Source organism: Callithrix jacchus, chromosome 1 (assembly GCF_049354715.1).
Source record: "Callithrix jacchus isolate 240 chromosome 1, calJac240_pri, whole genome shotgun sequence".
NCBI lineage: Eukaryota > Metazoa > Chordata > Mammalia > Primates > Cebidae > Callithrix > Callithrix jacchus.
The window spans coordinates 12,966,020-12,987,163 of record NC_133502.1 but is presented as its reverse complement, the minus strand read 5'-3'; the positions used below and the strand labels follow the sequence as shown (position 1 = coordinate 12,987,163).

At 39.7% G+C, this 21,144-nt stretch overlaps 1 protein-coding gene across 8 annotated transcripts in view; it reads right to left on the bottom strand.

The window, feature by feature from the left end:
- MBNL2 (muscleblind like splicing regulator 2) overlaps nucleotides 1-21,144 on the bottom strand; it is a 175,316-nt gene that overhangs the window by 98,903 nt on the left and 55,269 nt on the right. The window lies entirely within an intron of this gene.

Genomic DNA, 21,144 nt, shown 5'->3' with positions numbered 1-21,144 from the left:
GTCGAGTCCCAGATCTTCCCAGTTATTTTGTGATTTTGCAAAAGATACTGGGTCTTGTTAAGCCTCAAGTTTTCCGTCTTTTAGAGAAGACACTTACGAGTGTCTCCCATGTGCCAGGCTGTATTCTAGGTGCTTGGGATATAGCAGAAGGCAAAACAAGCTTCCTGCCATGAGAGAGCTTATATTCCAGGGAGAGAGAGGGAAGACAGACACCAAGCAAATAGAAAGATTTATTCATGTATTCCAGAAATAGTTACTGCCTTCCTACTTTGTGCCAAAGACCACTCCAGAAGTTTTGTTTTGTTTTTAGGAAATTGCCTTCCAGGATTGTTTTAAGAATTGTATCTGCAGCCGGGCACAGTGGCTCACACCTGTAATCCCAGCACTTTGGGAAGCTGAGATGGGCAGATCACCTGAGGTAGGAGTTCAAGACCAGCCTGACCAACATGGCAAAACCCTGTCTCTACTAAAAATACAAAATTAGTCGAGCGTGGTGGCAAATGCCTATAATCCCAGCTACTCAGGAGGCTGAGTCAGGAGAAATAAATTGCTTGAACCCAGGAGGCAGAGGTTGTGGTGAGCCGAGATTGCACCATTGCACTCCAGCTGGGCAACGAGAACAAAAACTCTGTCTCAAAAAAAAAAAAAGAATGATATCTAATATACTAAAGGGGACAGTTTACAATGTGTAGTATACCCTGAGTAAACAGCAGCTATTATGATTTCTTCTATGTGTCTGTTCTCCCTCTCCTTTCAAGAAATATTTTGTTTGTTTATTTGTTTTCTTTTTTTAAACTATACTTTACGTCTGGGGTACATGTGCAGATAGTGCAGGATTGTTACACAGGTATACACACACCATTGTGGTTTGCTGCATCCACCCCACCCCGTCACCTATATTAGCTATTTCTCCTAATGTTATCCTTATTTATTTTCTTTATGTGCTTGCTTATGTTTATTGACTTCTTTATTAATTGCTGCTCTAGCTATAGTTTAGCATTTTGTCCTTGCATATTGTTTCTGTCAGGCTTTGCTTGTTTAGAATGACATGCAGAGCCACAGTTAAAACTTGGTCTGCAGCTGCACTCAGACCTCTTGAAACTGGGAGGCAAACCATAGGAACAGAATGGATATTCAGACTCCTTCGTCAACTCTTCCTCAACCTGCAGCAGGGCCTGTAATCAGCGTCTTAGTCTCTGTTATTGCATAGTGGTCTGATGGATGGTCCTGGCTGGGGCTACTTTTTTGGCAGATAACGATCTAGCAGGGAGACTTGGAAGATGAGACATGAAGGGACAGGGACAGAGTGGCTGAGAGAACAGGCAGCTTCATGGAGTTAGAGAAGGCAGAGTCAGAGATGGCCATGGCGCCCACTCATCCATTCCCATCCCAATTCTCCCAGTCAAGTCTGATGAGATGTTTTCTCTGACCTCCTCAACCCCAAGTCTGCAAGTTGTTTCCAGAGGACATGCCATAGACCTTGTTATACTCCAGGATTCGTGGAGGCCCTTCCTGGCAGTTATCACACTGTATGGCAGTTGCCTTAATACTCATCTTGACCCCACTCCTGACTATAAGCAATTTGAAGGCAGTAGGGGTGTCTTCACTGCTGTACCCTCTATGTCAAAGACAGAACTTCATGTATTTCAGACCCTCAGTAAATGCCCACTACATAAAAGAAAGAAGGCAGAGACAGAGGAAGAAAGCAGAAGAGTTAACAGAACAAAGGCATTGAGGTAAGGCATAGGTAGAAAGTGAATCTGCAGAAAGAGTGAAAAAGCAACTTTGACCTTCAAATAGTAACTCTCCTTCAACAGTACCACGCAGACAAAAAGGCCAGACAGAAACTCAGACCAGCACAGGGCCACAGACAAGAACCTTAGACTGGGATGCCCTTTCCTATCTGCCTCTTAATCTACTTGATCTTGAACCATTTAGGTGGGCCTATTGTGTAAATGGCAATGAGTCAGGTTGATCACGCCTTATCTGTAGAAGTTTCTTCAGCTCCACAAAGTCAGACTTAATGTTTGGGGCCAAAGATCTAGAAATCTTCTCTTGGCCCAGCCTCCCTCATTTTCTAGTATGTATGTAGAAATCTTCAAATAGACAATCTCAACTGATAATAGTATTTTTCTCTTTTAAGCACCTTTTTGCAACTAGCTCCCATTTAAATGATAAAGAAAAATTGATGGCATCCTCTTTACTATCGTATTAAACCCTACTTCTATTAATGATGATTCACTGAAGGGCCATGAAGAGCTACACGGAAAAATTCTGTGGCATATTAATGTGCTGAGCATCATACCACACTTAGCTCCTGATATAATTTTAAGTTTCCTCTGGGGAAAAAAACAGTTTCTCTGGATTCTTTTTATAAAAAGCACCTTGAAAAAGCTTTCAGATACTCAAAGACATGAATCTTGTTCTGTTCCCTTGTGTATATCTGATTTAAAGGTTAATAAGTAATTAGGAAGAACACTCATCCAAAAATTACCAATTAATATGCCATCATTTTCATTAAAAATGCTATTAATTATATTGTTGTACCAATGTCTTGGACTGGCTCATAAAAAGTTACCTAAAGCAGTTCTAAATCTTTCAGAGAGAAAGAGAAATGAATCAAAATCCAGCACTTTGTAACATTATGATTTGGGTTGGAGAAATCAAACAAAGGAGAGGAAATGAGTGTCTCAATTATTTAACGTGGATAGAATCTGACAGAGTTCCATGGTTTATTTTATGTACTGAGTCATTATTACTAAGAAAACCTAATAAGATATCTTGGCAGATATTTAATGTGGAAGTTTGACAAATAACAGTTCTTTGGTTCTTGTAATATAAAGCAGCTCTTTATAAATGAGATCATACTTTTAAAACTATTCAGATATATTTTGCTGGTTTCCTAGGAGACTGTAAATGCAGAGTTATGACTGAAGTATGCTATGTATTCAAACTCTGTCCTATACCTTAAACGCTGGTATTAGTTACTTATTAAAAATTCACAGGATTTCAAAGTTGAAGAGCTCATGATTAACACTGTACCATCACTCCAAGACCTCTACTAGATTTAATGTATTTTAACAGTTTTATGAGTCTCCCAACTGTTACTGTGCTCTCACCGTCCTTTCCTGTCATCTCCTGCCTGAATCAAACATCTATTTCTATTGTGATCATTATGGCCAAGCTGGGCAGCTGGGTAGGGTCTGATAAAGATGACTACTGTGCAAGCTGCAGCTCAACACCCTTTTGATATGTAACAAATTATAATGGGAATACTTGTCATGAATGAAATGAACCAAGCATGGTGTTAAGAACTACCAAATCAACCCAGGCACAAACCAACGATTTTCTGATGCATCATAGATATGTAATCGTTGCTAGGCAACCAAATATTTCAACCCTGGCACAGGGGAAACCTTGTATTGCTAAGCTGGGATTGGCCACTTTAGCAATTATTTCTGCATGGGACTGTCTTTAGAATAGAAAAAAAAAAAAAAAAAAGAAACTCTTAAAAGACAATCTGAAGACTAATCCCAGGCTTGCACCTATTTGAGCAGTTCTTGAGATGGAAACTTTTATCCCTCAAGGCATGTTTGTATCCTCTTCCTCATATTGAACAAAGATGTGTCTTCCCACAGATCTCATTCATCAGCCCTGTTCTTTACACAGAGCAAGTTACTTCCTTTTCAATGTACCAACTCTGAATATTTGTAGAGGGCTATCATGTCTTCTCTGAGTCTTTCTTTCTCCAGAGTAAACACATACAGTTCGTTCATTTCCATTTTTTCACACACTACTTACTTTCTCCTCACAATGATACCATAATATTTCAGACTGACAAGAACTGGGTGGTTGTTGGGTTGTTTATAGTTATGGTTAATGACATACGGGCTGCTGCATAGCTGGACACTGCAATTAGAATTGTCACAAGAATAAAAAGTCAAAGGGTGTAGGGCAGGTGCTCAATCTTTTTATATCTTGACTTGGGAAATGCAATCTATGAGTTAACATAGTGTTTGTGCCTTATTTGAACATCGTATGACAAATGAAAACTTTAAGTAAGACCTTCAGGGATAGTTACTAGATTTATGCAGTGTAAGAACCATTTCAGAGTATGTGATATAATTATCTCAAGTAACATTTTCTAAATTTGGCCATGCAGCTAAATTATTGGAGAGCTTCTAAAGATACAGATTACTGGGATCCATACTCAGACCTACCAACCAGGTGCCTCTGTAAGTCCCCAAAGGGATAGAATAGCATTTGGCAGCCACTGTTACAGTAGATTAAGTAACATGAAGGTCTGTCTTCCCACTTAGCTAAATTCTACCTCACCCATAATGCTCTCTGCTATAACATTTTTTGGTTCTTTTTGCAACTAATATTTCTTTTTTTTTTTTTTTTTTGAGATGGAGTTTCGCTCTTGTTACCCAGGCTGGAGCGCAATGGCGTGATCTCAGCTCAGGGCAACCTCTGCCTCCTGGGTTCAGGCAATTCTCCTGCCTCCCTCCTGAGTAGCTGGGATTACAGGCACGCACCACCATGCCCAGCTAATTTTTTGTATTTTTAGTAGACACGGGGTTTCACCGTGTGGACCAGGATGGTCTCAATCTCTTGACCTCGTGATCCACCGACCTCGGCCTCCCAAAGTGCTGGGATTACAGGCATGAGCCACCGCGCCCGGCCATACTTCTATTTTCTTAAAAAATCTCTTCAGCTAATAACTAGTACACATGGTTTAGTATTTAATTGTAAAATTTGCATGGCTATTTATCTCCTAGTTAGTTTATAAAATCCCTAAGAACAAGAACTGAGTGCTACGTTTCCATGTGTCTTGCAAGGAGCATGGCACAATATTGAACACAGAGTCATTGGTCAATTGATGAGGGGTTTTAGAGCCTGTGTGAGAAAAAAGAAAATAAAGGAAGGTAGGCACAGGAGGTTAAGCTAGAAATGATACAGATATCAGAGAAACACAAGATTTCAATATTAATTCAAAATAAAAATCAAATTCAATGAATTGAAGCCTACATGAGGTGAAAAGGTAGAAGAAAGTTGAAAATAAAAGAATGAAACAAGATAGCATGAAGAAAAAAAAGCAGGACTGGCATACCCATGTTAAAGAATAAATTGAAGAAAATTGGGGACTCAGGGGGAAAGGATGGGAAGGGGGTGAGGGAAAAAAGACTACAAATGGGGGGTCAGTGTATTCTTGCTAGGGTGATGGGTGCACCAAAACCTCACAAATCACTACTAAAGAACTTACTAATGTGACCAAATACCACCTGTTCCCCAAAAACCTACAGAAACAAAAAATATTAAACAAAAACAAAATTAAAGAATATATTGAAAAAAAGGTGAATTGCATATTGATACAAGACAGAGCCACAAAAAAGCTGAGACTCAGGAAACACTGAGCTCAGAATGACACAGTATCATTCTACGAAATACAATGAAACATGTGAGGAGTATTAACATTTCTTGCATCACCATAACTCTCTGGCAGGTCGAGGGGACAAAAAGAAATAATTACAGACATAAAGCACTTGAATGATTTAATGTCTGGGTAAATATCTGCACACTGATATAACCTTGTACCTTAAGAACAGGAAATGCACCTTCTCAGGTGTCGTGTACCAGATACAAACATTGATCATAATCTGGACCAAAAAAATACTTCAGTGCATTTCTGAAGTAAAACTGCACCTTTTTATCTTAATAATAAACTACTACTACAAGCTACTAGTGGAATTTCTTTTCTTTTCTTTTTTTGAGACGGAGTTTAGCTCTTGTTACCCAGGCTGGAATGCAATGGCGCGATCCCGGCTCACCGCAACCTCCGCCTCCTGGGTTCAGGCAATTTTCCTGCCTCAGCCTCCTGAGTAGCTGGGATTACAGGCACGCGCCACCATGCCCAACTAATTTTTTTGTATTTTTAGTAGAGATGGGGTTTCACCATGTTGACCAAGATGGTCTTGATCTCTTGACCTCGTGATCCACCCGCCTCGGCCTCCCAAAGTGCTGGGATTACAGGCTTGTACTAGTGGAATTTCAAAGGAAAAAGAAAACCCAGATTACTTCAGTATTTTAGAATTGGTGGCATAAATAATGACTGAGTCAGTCAAGCAAGCTAGAAAATAACAAAAGTGAGAATATTGTTTAACGAAAATCTATATAAGATACAGCCAAAACTGGTTTTTTTTGGTAGTAGATTTACAGTTTTAAGTACTTTACCGACAAAAGTGTTATGAGAACAGAACTAAATATTCTGCTCAGAAATTAGGGGCAAAAAGACAAAACTATTAAAAAGAAAGCTGGAGAAAGGAAATAATAAACACAAAAGTAAAAATAATAATAATGACAATGAGGTAAAATAATTTATCCTTTGTAGAATTGGTAGTCCAAGAACAGGTTCTTCCAGTAAAACAGACAAACCACACTCTGGCAAATTTAATTTAAAAAAATAAAAGGAAAACAAATAAGTTATAAATTATCTACATAGTCATAGGGAGAAGACTGACTTAAAGTCAAATAATTTTAAGTGATAAAATTGAATATCTTGGTGAAATAAATAATTCCCTGAGAAAAATGTAAATTGAGATGAACTTAATGAGAAGAAATCCTATAGAAAAATAAAGAAGAAATTATGGTACGTATCAAGAAGTGACTGTTACTTTAAGTGAAGTTTTCAGAAATTACGGGAGGTCCTGGGGCTCACCGAGAGAGGAATTTAGATCTTCACCACACTTTCTTCAATTTAATTACAGAAGTGGGCTTACACTTCATGTAAAAATGAGCTAGGCTTTTATTTAGAATTGAAATTGGAAATAAAAAATAATTCTAGAAAACAAATGATCAAATAGAACTTTCTGTTTAAAATAGCAAAGAAAAAATTAAGGAGACTGAAGCCAATCTCAAGAGGAACCAAGGGAAATCTACAAGTGACAGGAGCTTCAATTACACAGGATACAAAGTTTAGTAGGATTTTCTATAGAAGCAGTCCAAGGTAAGTCAGCTCAGATAATAAACCAAGTTCTCCCCAAGCTTGGCTTTACACCCAGCTCCCGAGTGACTACAGTAAGAATGGCCTTAGAGAACACGAAGGGTAAAATGACCAACAGTGCAAATGGGACCAGGAGAGATGTGCCCTCGTAGGAGGAAAGGGTCGTTTATTCCCTCTTCGAGCAATCGCTCTTTTTTTTTTTTTTTTGAGACAGCGTCCTGCCCTCTTACCCAGGCTGGAGTGAATGGCATGATCTTAACTTCTCAGCTCACTGCAACCTCCACTTCTCGGGTTCAAGCGATTTCTCTTGCCTCAGCCTACTGAGTAGCTGGGATTACAGGTGTGTGCCATCATGCCCGGCTAATTTGTGTATTTTTAGTAGAGATGGAGTTTCACCAGGTTGGCCAGGCTGGCTTTGAACTCCTGACCTCAAGTGATCCACCTGCCTCGACTTCCCAAAGTGCTGGGATTACAGGCGTGAGCCACTGCACCTGGCCCAAGGAATCACTCCTGATGCCACAAAGGTAAAGAGCAAATGGAGATGTGTATTACCTGATCCTTTTAATAACCTGTCATGACATATCATCGTTTCTAATATTAATAATTCTACCTCAAAACATATTGTAAATCCACACTTCTCCCTACGTCTGCCCCCTCCACCCCAGCTGGGCAGCATTGTCAGTAACGTGAGTGATTCAGAGGCTTTTGAACGGAGCACCTGGCCCTGCCTCCTCCTGCCATTCCTCCTCCGTGCCAACTGGCCTTCCCATAAGACAGATCAGAGCCTGTCATCCCTGTGCTCAAATCTTAGTGCTAAGCATAACATTTAAACACCTACACAGCTTCTCTCTTACTCATGATGTCAGGCCTCTTGTTTCCAGGAATTGGCAAAACACTTTCATCTCCAAGCTTAGAGCTTTTCCCCCTGTGTCTGGGAAGCCTTCCTCTCTTCTCCTTCAGGTCTCAGCTCAGAAGGCAGCTCCTTGGAGAACAAATGACAAGCCACCCTTTCTGTAAAAGTCTTCCCCCATCACAACGTTTTCTCTCAGAGTACCTTGCTCCATTTCATTTCTAGTACTTCTCATAGTCCATAAATAAATAATTGTTGGGTGGGAAAGAGAATTGTTTCTACTGATTTTCTTGTGTGTGTCACTTCCCACTAGAATGAAAATCCCACCAGGTCAAGAAACTTGTCTGCTTTTAGAACATGCTGTTTTTCCAGTACTGTGCCCACTGCCTGTCATACTGGGGCACTCCAAATTTCATAAATAAATTACACAATTTTCAGAAATTGTTATTATTGTATTAGTTTGTTTGCTTTTGCTAAAGAGCAAACTGAGGCACAGTAAAATTTTAATGAGCTTATTTGAGCAAACAGTGATTCAAGAATTGGGTAGCTGCAACCCAGAAGTGGTTTGGGAGCTCCACGAGGGACTGCAAGACGGAGGCTTTTATAGGATAAACGTGAAAGTAATGCTAAGAAAGTATTTGACTGCAAAGAAAATATTATACAGTTGCCTTATTTGATCTATCCTGTTGGAAATTCCCTGGTTATATTTGTTTGTTACTTCTGATTGGTTGGAGGTTAAGTCGTATTCTTTAATATAGGCATTAACAAAAAATTGCCCAAGTTAAGTTTCGCTTATGTTTGCAAATCAAGCAAGGTTAAGGTCACCTCTGTGGTCTTGCTGGCTACATTCTCCTCACGGTTTCTTTAGGCCTGGTTGTCTCCATTTTAATTTACTTTACCACTGTGTTGGAATGTTGCTGATTTCCCCATTAGACTGCAAGGTCCTTGAAAACAAGCTTCCCGCCTCTGCTTTGGTCACCAAACGTAGTGCTTGACACTTAAGAGTGACTCAACAATTATTTGTAAAATAAATAAATGCATAAAGATATTTAAAGTTCCCTAGAAAGTGCAATGTCTTTCTCCTTGACTTTATATACCACTCAGAAGATTCTGGACCCCCTAGAATTCTTCAGTGAGATATTTTTCAGATATCCCAGCTCCTGTTAACAACCGAAAGTTAGCAGGAATGGAGGAGAGGCCGTGTGATTTAAATGCCTCCAATGAAGGCTGCTACTGATTAGTTTTAGATCCCAAGCATCTGGGTCAGTGCCTAGTTTCATGGCAGGTATGCAAATGATGATTTTAGTGTCATTATTAATGATTTTACTAAGAGCTGGGAGCACTTGAAATATTCCTCCGAATGAGATTTGAGATGTAGACCAGATGGTCATTTTTTAAAAGCCTCCAAGTATTCTATTCTACTTTATATTAAGATTATGAATGTACCTAAGCACCCACATCACTATTCAGTAAAAAATTAGACACATTATATATATTTTTAAGAATAAGAAAAGCTCCATTAAGATGATGATAATCTAAATGAAATAGAAACACCCTAAAGTTGAATCTAGCCATTGTTTTGCTTTAACTAGGTTAAGACCTCTTTTTCTTTTTCTCTGTCCCCTGGCAATATATCATGTTCTATGGGGCTTAATATCATGTGGGTACAACCTCAGGCATAAGAAAATGGCTTCATCAGTCATAGTTCCAAAATGCTGTTTGGTCAGGCAGGCTTAGGTAAGTTTGATCACAAATAAATATGTCAATATCTACTTATCCCCCGAATCCCAAAGGTCAGTGCTTAGAGGAGGTTTTGTCCTAGGAGTATCAGCTTTATTCTTCTTGGTCATGATGATGCTGAGGAAGACTAATATACACCGGACTATAATCTTTGAGGCAGAGGAAATTGAATGAAACCAAGTGGAAAGAATGGGCTATTTAGTATTAGCAGGGTCAGTTAATGGAAAAATTGTAAAATAGGTGAAGTTCATCATTGGCCTAGCTCCTGCAGAACGAACCTGGTCTCCCCAGCTTCAGCAGCGTGCCCCCTGGCCTTGGTTTAGGCCTTGACATTTTCTGCCAGCTTCTCTCGGCTTCTTGGGGACTTGATCCTGTGCACTGAAACAAAGCCATTCTAGGTCTCGAGGTTTCTGGCTGGGCTCTGTCCTCCCCACTCTCAAATGGATATTAGCTTATTTGATGGATCAAGCTGTCCTCATTTGCTAACAGAAAAAGGCTAGAGGAACTTCTTGGGTCCTCTCAAGTAACATGTGGATTTCATGGTGACTTTCTTAAGACAAACTCTTCCAGTGTGCATGACTCGAATAAGTGAGTCTGCTGCTATTGATTTCAGTACAAGTAGTATGGACAGATAGATCTGCCTTTGAACTTTATAGAGCAGTAATATTTAACAAAAAAGAGTGGGAACCTGACATAGAGTTGCCCATTTATTTTTTCTTTTTGCCAAGTAAAAGCTTTATGGAAAAAGAACAAGAAGACTTACCTACTAAGACAATCATTTTATACAAGACGTGAACATAGGCCAGGCAAGGTGGCCCACACCTATAATCCCAGCATTTTGGGAGGCCAAAGTAGGTGAATCACCTGAGGTCAGGAGTTCGAGACCAGCCTGGCCAACATGGTGAAACACCGTCTCTACTAAAAAAAAGAAAATACAAAAAAATAGCTGGGCCTGGTGGTGGGAGGCTGAGGCAGGAAAATCGCTTGAACCTGGGAGGCAGAGGTTGCAGTGAGCTGAGACCATGCCACGGGACTTCAGCCTGGGCGACAAGAGCAAAACTCCGAATGAAAACCAAACCAAAACAAAACCCATAATAATCACAAGAATAAGAAGCAAATAACCTTGGAATAAAAAACAACCTTTTGTAGAAAATTACAGCTAGATCAAGGGACTAAGTTCTAGTGTTCTATATCATTGTACGATGAGTTAACAAAAATATGTAAATTATGGTTTCAAATAGCTAGAATAGTGAATGTCCCAACAGAAAGAAAAGGTAAATGTTTGATGAATATGCTAAGTACCCTGAGCTGATCACTGTATATTATATGCATCAAAACATCACTATGTACCCCACAATATATGTCCATTTAAAAGCACAGCCTTTAAATGGAATGAATCTACCTTAATGAGAAAAAGCGTATTTCAGTGTCCTTATTTCATAGCAGGCTAGTGCAAGTTTTCTCAAACCCCAGCATCAGTCTCGGGCCAAGTTTTGAGAACAGTGAAGTTGCCCAACAAGCCAATCCATGAATTTTAATAGCTCTAGCCGACACTTGTGAGCAAGTCTCCATGTGACCTGCTTTCATGACAGCTGTAAACATGAGTGAGCCTGCAACACCCTTTGACTTGTAAACCAAAGAGCCTTCTTTGTACAAAGCCTTCGGCACTGATGTTTTTCTGTCTGTACAGTAATGGGAAAAACTGAGTAATAGGCAGCCGGAAAAGACATTTGACTTTTATTGGAAAAGTTAGAACCTAAAAATTCAGATTCTAGGATGTAAGGATACATTTCTTCACTAGCAAATATGGATGTGCAGCCAGTAGCTGTCAGGCGCAGGGATATGATAATGCGGTTCCTGCCTCCCAGCCTCGCATTCAGTGGCGGAAATAGAAAGTGGAGAGACGCGGTAGTTAGACAGCATCACGTAAAGGTAATTCCAGGCGTGCTTTTGTGAGCAAATGTGACATTTAAGCAAAGACCAGACTAACATGAAGAACTGAGACTTGCAGTTCCCTGGGAGAAGAGCATTCCAGGTAGAGCCAATGCCAAGTCCCTGAAGAATAAAAAGGCCAGTGTGGCTGGAGCACAGTGGGGGGTGGTGGAGGAAGAGGGCCAGGTCGCTAATCTGTGGAACCAGAAATGCAGCAGGTGCCACATCACACAGGGCCTTAAGGGACTTTGAATTTCATAAATGAAATGGCATCTACTGGAATGTTTTGAGCAAGAGACTGGCATGCTGTTACTTAGGTTTCAAAAGGATCACTTTGTTTTGGAGTAGAGAAGTGAGAGCTACCAGGCTACTATAGTAGTCCATGGGAGACGCGACGGTGATTTGGACCAGGGTGGTCATGATAGAAGTGGTGAAAAGTGTTGCAGTTTAGGAGCTATTTTGAAGACAGAGGGAATAGGACTTATAATGGATTGAATATGGCAACAACGATGAGGAGAATGAAGGCAGGTTTCAAGGTATTTGATCTGACCCACTCAAGGAATGGTACCTTCTACTGCGAATGGGTCCAATGGGAACACTAGGTTGAGTGGGAAATTAAAAAGTTGCTAGTGGACATATTAAATTTGAGGTGGCATTTAAATAAATATCCAAGTAGATATGTCAGGTAGGCAGGGGAATACACAAGACTAGAGTTAAGGAGAGAAATCAGGGCTGAGACGAAAATTAAGAAATATTCAGCATTTAGAAATGTTTAAGGTCTTTGGATTGGATAAAGTCATCTGGTGGGTCAACTGGTCTGGTGGCTGGTCTAGCAAGTACAAAGGCTTTAAGGCAAGAACACATTTGGTAGTTTTAAGTACTGTAAGCTGCCACCATGGATGTGTAGGGAAGATGTTCAAGGACGGAGTCTAAAGAGAGTCCAGTATTTAGAGGTCAGAAGGAAGAAGACTCAGGAAGGGAGACAGAGGAGTGGCCAATGAGGTGAGGGGAAAATCAAATGAGAATGAATCACCAAATCAGTGTGAATAAAGACTTTCAAGGATGATTAAGAGCAGTTGATAAATTCACTATGCCCTCAATGATCTCTATTGATGGAAGAAGCAAGGCTGTTATATTCCCAGTGTTTAGGAGCACCTGATCAATATTTATTTGTTTATTTCAGAGGTTAACTATGGCAGTCTACTGGCTGAATCCATCCTCTAGATGTGTTTTACTTGGATTCCAAGGCTTAAAAATATTTTAATTGATTGCCAAGATTCAGAAATTGGAAAACATCACATCAAAATCTGAATCTCTATTCCTGTTTAACTGTCATTCAGATTATCACAAGGCAGGCAACAGCTGTCTATTGCTGAGTGGCAGCTGCTGTCTTTAAAGGGGTCATGAGCTCCTCAGTTAATTTTCTGCTGTCTCCAGCAATTCCTGAGTCTCCCCAACACTGAGAGCTGAGTCATTTGTTCGTGTCACCTTCCTGGTTCCTTTGTAGTTTGTCCCCTTTTGTGTAATTAATGAAAGAAAGAAGGAATGAATAAATGAATGAATGAGTGAACTAAATGGTGAGACATCTGGATCCCAGGAAGGTGAAATGACATAAAGCTACATGCGACAAAGACAGGGTTCAGATGCTGATTTCCAGACCAGGGCTTTTTATTTGAAATCTTTGCTTCCTATTGTGTCACTTGTAATCCTAAAAGAAAAACAAAAGTTTGACTGAAAAAAGGGTACTTACAAAATGCTATTTTCATTTTTAGTAAGAATATTAAACAAATCTTGTAGCATGATAAATATTTCTTTCTCCTTAAGCCTTAATAAGAAACGGTTTCATAAGAACTGATACACAGACTAACAAAAGTTAGCCTCAGTGCCCAAGGCAAAATGAGTAATAAACAAACCTAACTATTAAAAATGCAATTAAAATAAAAATTGACATTGTACAGCATTCATTTGTAGGTGAAAATAAGTTTTGCTATTTTTCTCCATGAATTATTTTTACATGTTTCAACCAAAGAATGTATCATGGAATGCCAGTTTGTCATCATTCTTTTTCGATTCAGTATCAAAGACCCTCTGGAGTTTTGCAAACCTCCTCTCTCTTGCCAAATCCCATAATTAGAATTGAATTAGACCACAGTGTTGGATTTATGATATTTTCTAGGTGTATATGTTATTTTAATGTGTTGAATTGTGTCCCCCAAAATATATGTTGAAGTCCTCACTCCCAGTTCCTCTGAATGTGACTTTATTTGAAAATAGGGTAGTTGCAGACGTAATTTAAGATGAGGTCATACTGAAGAAGGGTGGACACTTAACCCAATGTAATTGGTGTCCTTATAAGAAGGAGAAATTTGGTCAAAGACTCAAACCCCAGGAAAATGATGTAAAGGGAGACACACAGGAAGATGGCCATCTGAAGAGGGAGGTAGAGATTGGAGTGATGCTGCCATGAGCCAAGGAACACACAGTGCTACCAAAAGCTGGAATAGGCAAGAACTCCCCCAATTACCCCAATTACCCCAACCCCAGAGGCTTCAGAAGGAGCATGGCCCTATCACCACTTGGACTTCTAGCCTCCAGATCTGAGAAAGAACATATTTCGGGTGTTTTAAACCACACAGTGTGTGGTACTTTGTTACGACAGCCCTGGGAAACTGATGCAGAGACGACCTTGTCTAACCCTCAACTGTAAACTGGGCTAGAATGTAGGCATCTTGCTGGAGGAAGCTGTCTCCAGGAAAGTGGCTTTCTCTCTCCAGGAAAAGGGCTTTCTCTATGGCACATATGTGCCATTCCTCAGTGAGACATTTGGAAGTGCCTGATGCCCTGAAAATCCTCATTCCTTTGCTCACTCAAGGCACTGAAACGAATTCCACCTGCTCGTAGGGAGTCATGGTTCTACTTTTATCTTGAAAACTACATGCTTCTCCTTCCTTAGCATAGAATATCTTGGTATTGGGAGAAATGTGGTTAATCTTGGCTCTGGGCAAATTTGTAAACTAACCCAAAGGTTTCTTTAATGATCATCTGAGCTTAAATGTTTCAGACTTCTCTTAAGATGAAGATTTCTTAACTTGCAATCTATAGATAATTTTTAAAAGCAAACATGAAACCCTTCAGATTGTGAGATTGTAATAGTCTGTGAGTATGGATACTTTTCTGGGTAAAGATTTCTTAGTTTTGATTAATTCTTAAAGGTATTATACTTCCCTAAACCTGAAAAACAACAAAAAAGAAAGGACTAGGAGCTTGGGCCATGATGGTCAGGTTTGGTGCCTGAAGAACAAGGCAATTGGGGGTGGGAGAGAATTTTAATAGGAGGGCAGGAGTCTTGACTTAGGCACTGGAGGTGACAATGGGCCATTCAGGCGGGGATGTTCAGTAGGTAGCTGGAGCCATGGTGGTGGCAAGTAAGGGCACACACCCAGATTTGGAATTCATTGCCACAGAGGTGGGAACTAAATGAATGAAAGCAGATAAGCTTTCAGAGCTGATGACTGAACATGAACTAGGAAAGGCTGATCCTGAGTCTTGGGGAACCCCCACACTTAGGAAGCAAAGGGAGAAAGAGGTGGCATTAGAGGGAATGTAGGAAGGGAGGTGAGCGTGCTGAAAGAACTAGGAAAACACAAGCAAAAAGCAGCAGGAGAGAATTCTGCTCGAACGACTAAACCTGCGAAATGAAACAGAGATGTTAAAGGAAAGGGTGAACAACCTGAAAGGAAGGTTTTGGTCTGGAGATCACTGATGGAGCAGCACTAAGTCCACTTGGAAAAATTGTGAGGGTTTCTTTGTTCACTAATGCATTCTCTGGGGATGACTGCACTTCTGCTCTGTGCCAGGTGCCATGCTAGGTGCTGGGGCACAAAAATAAGTAAGACACAATCCCATCTTTCAGAAGCTTATGGGCTTCCACTGGGCATGGATTTCCAGGAGTAAATTATGATATGGAAGTCTGAAAAGTGTCCAGAGAGGGTGCACAGGGGAAGTGGTTGATATACCCAGAACAGCTGGAGCCAGATGAAAGGGAGATGGACTTGTTTTCAGGAAACAGTTGGTGGGTCCAAGAATCTTTAAGCATGAATTTGCCTATACTCTGTTGTACTATAAAACTGACTTACACGTTTCAGAACCACATGGGAACACACACACCAACAACGCCTTGGACAAGAACCATTTTTGTTACAGAGACTTAGTAGGTGATGATATAATATTTATATGCAGACACAACAGAAACAAATACAACATATGCCTTACTTTCTCTTGTAGTGTCTCTGTCTTTAGAAGATTTAAATTTCTGCTACCTAAACATGTTACTCCTGGGGGATTCTATTTTAGAATGGTTTTTGATTTTTTTGAGATGAAGTCTTGCTGTGTCTCCCAGGCTGGAGTACAGTGGTGCAATCACAGCTCATTACAACCTCAACCTCCTGGGCTCAAACAATCCTCCTGCTTCAGCCTCCCAAGTAGCTGGGTTCACAAGTGCATGCCACCAGAACTGGCTAATTTTTAAAATGTATTTGTAGAGATGAGGTCTCACTATGTTGTCCAGGCTGGTATTGACCTCCTGGGCTCAACGAATCCTCTTGCCTTCGCCTCCCAAAGTGCTGGAACTACAAGTGTGAGGCACTGCACTTGGCCTATAATTTTTTTTTTTTTTGTACTTCAACATACTAACCTTGTTAAACACAAATATTATTAAGCTATTAAGAATTTTGAAATTAACCACATCAATGATTTATTCAGTAAGAGAAGTTAGGAGGACGGAATGGATAGTGCTGGCTGGGAGCCACACTTACCTGGAGTCAGGCCCCTTCTCCACCATTCATGAGTTTGGTAGTCACAAATGAGTTACTTAAATATTTGAACCTGTATTCACACCTAAAAGGGTGATTTAATGATATTTACCAGACAGAGTTACTGGAATAGATAATGCGTGCAAAGTACCTGGCATATAGTAGGCTCTATGTGACTACAATGAATACTCCCGATCATAAAAAATTTGTCTGAGATTATATTTGGAAATCAGGCCAAAATTCATAATGTAATTTAGAAAATACTCAAACAATTGCTGCAAAGAATTTGCTTCTATTTAGGAGCCCAGCAGCAATTTAAGAACATGAACTTAAAGTCTACGTAAATTACATATTGCCATCAGCTAACTTATAGACAGCATCTCATGGGTAAATGAGCAACCTCCACTTGACATCTTTGAAACTTACACAGACTAGGAGAGTAGGAAAAAAGTAGTTTCTGCATCATATGCAGCTTGAATTACCCTGAAGAGAAAAGCAAACGATTTACTTGACAATTTGTCAATGTTGCATTATACTTCCAGAGTCACACCTGCGCCTCAAAATTCCTACACGGAGCTCCCTGATTTTGAAATCCACTGCGGTACTGACACCAGGGCAACAGCACATGGCTGTACAGGTTGTCCACTGCACAACTCCAGGGGTGTCAATCACAGAGACTGCGGTGAGAAAGGCACCCCTAGAGTGTAGTACACCCCTGTACAGTCACATCCAGCAGCCCTGAGAGGCTCAACAACTTCCCTGATGAACATGGCAGAACATGCAATTCAACAAATATTTATCGAGCATCTCTTACGCATGCGGCAGTGTTCTAGGTTCCAGGAATACAGGAGTGATCAAAATAGACACGGTCCCCATCCATATAGAGCTTATGTTCTAGCAGAGTGGAGGACGGAGACAGATAATAAATCAATAAACAAATAAGCTTCTCTCGTATCAAACGCTGGTGTTAGGGGGAGCAATAAAGACACGTGAGAAGGAAATGGGATCCCAGCAACGGCGGAATTACTGTTTGAAATAAGTTTGGCAGAAGGGCTTCATTCACAAGTTGGCATTTTTAATCAGAAACCTTAAGAAATGAGGAAACATGCTGTTTGTGTGGCTGAGGCAAGAGTATTCCAAGCAGAGGAAAGAGCAAGTGCAGATGCCCTAAGGCAAAGCCTGCTTGGCATATTCAGGGGAGAGCAAAGACGCCTGTCTGGAGGGAGCTGGAGGGAGTGGTGGCTGTAGAGAGGAAGTCAGGTGGTGGGAGTGGGAAGCGGATATCCTAGGGCCTAGGCAGCCTTTGCAGTGTTGCTCTTTACTCTGAGTGCGGTGAGAAGCCACTGGAAGATCCTGAACAGAGGAGTGACATCATCTGACGCAGGTGCTAAAAACAATCTCACTGTACTTGAAATGAATTTTTATTACAAAAGATTATGTCTAAATTTCTAAAAACGGTCTGAACAATTTTCCCCAATACTCTGTTTTTAACCAAAATTAGCAATCCTATTTTTAAAACTGTGTCTTTTTTAAAAAGCTGAGTGTGAATTCAAACGTTTAAGCAAATAAACACTTCATGAAAGTGGTGAATACTGACACTTTTAGTCTTAATAAGCATTAAAGTTAATTTATGCGCTCCCTTCCTGATGTTCAATTTGCCAAATGGTTCAGATGAATTCCTATCAATTACAGGAAAAAGAATCTGAAAAGAAAAATCTCAAACATTTTAGCTGTGAGGAAAAACGTTTCATGGATCATAGAAACATCAGAGATACAGTTAACATGGTCAAGGCCTTTGCTCCAAGGGAGATGATTGCTCATGAAATAGTTTGCAATTTGTCAGGTTAACCTAACTCGTGGAACACAGCATTCTGGAATGTAACCTGGCCTTCCAGGAAAATTATTAGACAATGTCTACTGTTCATAATTACACTGAAACTTCCAAAAAAAAAATCATGTTGCTTGCATGCTCAGTATCTTACATAAAATGCAATGAGGTATGTGAATAATGCACAAATTTCACAGTAAGAACTGTAATATATTTTCCAAAATGTCTTTTATAAATGCATTTATATATGTATAATTTTCATTCCAAAGAGCTCAGCAAATCACTTTCCACCAACAAGTTTAGTACATACTTATGGAAAAGTTTACTCATATTTGTAAATAACAAATAACAACAATAAAAAAAAAAGACATTGACTTGTCTTCATGCCAACAGGCCAACACAGATTCCTTTCACAGTTATAAATATAAATAAATACTCCACAGAGTTGGCAGAAAATATCTTATAATAAATAATAAAAATATTGTGTCCCCCAAATCTTTTTCCATGTCATGACTAATTTGTATAATTGAGGTACTCTCATTCACACAGCTGATTCTTAAAAGTTTGAACTTGTTAAGAGTTGGACATGAAATCTTGTCTTTAAAGGTAGTCATCAAAATCAGTGGCTATCCTGGGATACTTTATTACAAAGGGGAAGAAACTAATATTGCCAGGTCCTAGCTTGTTCAGCCCTGAGCTAAACATGTGGGATGCCACAGGTCAGGTAGTCTTTGAAGTAACCAGAATTATTGTATTGATTTTATATAGGAGGAAACTGAAACCAATGAGGTAAAATAACTCGTCCCAAGTGATGTAGCTTGCCTGGGTCCCAGCCAGGCTTAGTCAAGCCCATCTGACTTCAAAGCCCTTGCCGGTTCTCCCTATCGCACCCTGGTTCTCTCTGTTGCACACTGAGTAACATTGTCTTTTTTTAATCTATTATGAAATAAAGTTAAACACTTCATGATTATCATTGTCACTATTTTTCCTTTTAGCTACTATTTTTTGAATGCTTTTCTAATTGGTCTGTCGTGTGGAAAGGGCTTGCAGTCCTCATAGGGACCTTGCAAGGTGAATCTGCCAGCGAGTTGCTACAGACCGTGCTTACTTCAGCCAGTTTCTCTGCTGAACATCCTACTTTTACTGATGAGGAAATCAAGTCAAGAAGTCATAAATGACACACCCAAGTGGTTGAGCCGGTATTTAGACTCAGGTCTGTCTTAGTCCTCTGCCTGCGGGCTGTTTTCACATTCTTTTCAGTCGGACAGTTTTTCAAATATATAATGCTACACTCAAATTAAATAACATGAAATTGTACAGTTCTGAAGGGAACGGATAACTTGAGGCTCTGTATAAGCACACTTCGACACCCCAAAAAGGCTCCAGCAGGCACTTCTGAAAATGATTTTTAAATCCCCTTTCTCCTCGAATGGTGTTCAACATTCTCACAACTTGGCCCATTTGTTATGCTGAACAAATGGTTCGTGATCCTTTATTCTGGGGGGTAGATTCCTCAAACAATTGTGGTCCTAGTGAATCCACAGTGATGGGACAAATTATAAGGATCTAGGCGTTGTTGCCCAGTTGATAGTCATGAAATCCTTGGCCTTATTTCCTACTTGGTCAGGAATTATTTTCCCCATATTTTTCTAATTTGCTAGGGTTTTTTTTTAAAAAAAACTAGCAAAAATTGTGATGTTTAATATTAAATAGCCAATTGGAGAAGGCTTGGATTAATAAGATGGAAAAATTGAGGATGACCTGAAAAATTAATTTATCATCACTGACCTGTTTTCATAGCTTGAAGCTTTTATGATCTAGTTTTAAATCTACACTACCCTTTTTTTTTTTTTGAGACAGAGTCTTTCTCTATCACCCAGGCTGGAGTGTGCGGTGGCATGATCTCAGCTCACTACAAACTCTGCCTCCTGGGTTCAAGTGATTCTTGTGCATCAGCCTTCCAAGTAGCCGGGATTACGGGCGCACACCACCATGCCCAGCTAATTTTTTGTATTTTTAGTAGAGATGGGGTTTCACCATGCTGGCCAGGGTAGTCTTGAACTCCTGACCTTGTGATCCACCCACCTTTGCCTCCCAAAGTGCTGGGATTACAGGTGTGAGCCATTGTGCCCAGACTACCCTGCTTTTTCATAGCGAATGTTTCTATTGCTGATAATCACAGAGGCAAATACACATTTGGTTTACTTTTTTGACTAAAGGCAAAATAAATACTAATGTATAACCATGCTTATAATGTTATAGTTTACATGAATTGTGATTTATCCATCTATTCATTTCCATTTTAGGCAAAACAATTCATCATTTTAAAGTCTACTCTAGTAAACCTTTTAGGATAAAAAGGAATAAAACAGAAGTAGGTATTAATGCAGATAACAGATCTAATATGTCAAAATTTCACCCTTAAAAGACTTCTATTGGGCCAGAAATACATTTTTCTGTTTTGGGTGCATTGACAAATTTTCCCTTTAAGATACATTAATACTTAAATATATAATTTGAAGTCTTATACAAATTATAAATTTTGACTTATGTCTTACAAAAGATATTTTTTTACTTAAGATGAAATTCTCCCAAAGGACAACTCAGTCTCTTTTTAACACCCAAGAATGGGCTAAGGTCACTATTTTGTAAACTAACAGCTCTATAATTTCACAAATCATATGTCAAGAGCATCAATAAACACTTTTCTTAACTGTTAGGTAAACTTACTAAAGTCTTGCAGAGATGCAAACACGAGCTCTTTTAACTGATGTGCCTTACTTATTGCTACCGGAAACAATATTATGCCTGCAGGGCTGCCCTAGACAATCTGGGATTCATAATGGTAGGGCTGAATATACCCCACAGCATTATGGCTTCACTCATACCACTTCTAGATCTTTCATTAAATTCTCTCTATCCTCCTAACTCCACCCAACTCAGTATACAACTCAGATGCTTTGAATCTCCAAAAACATTT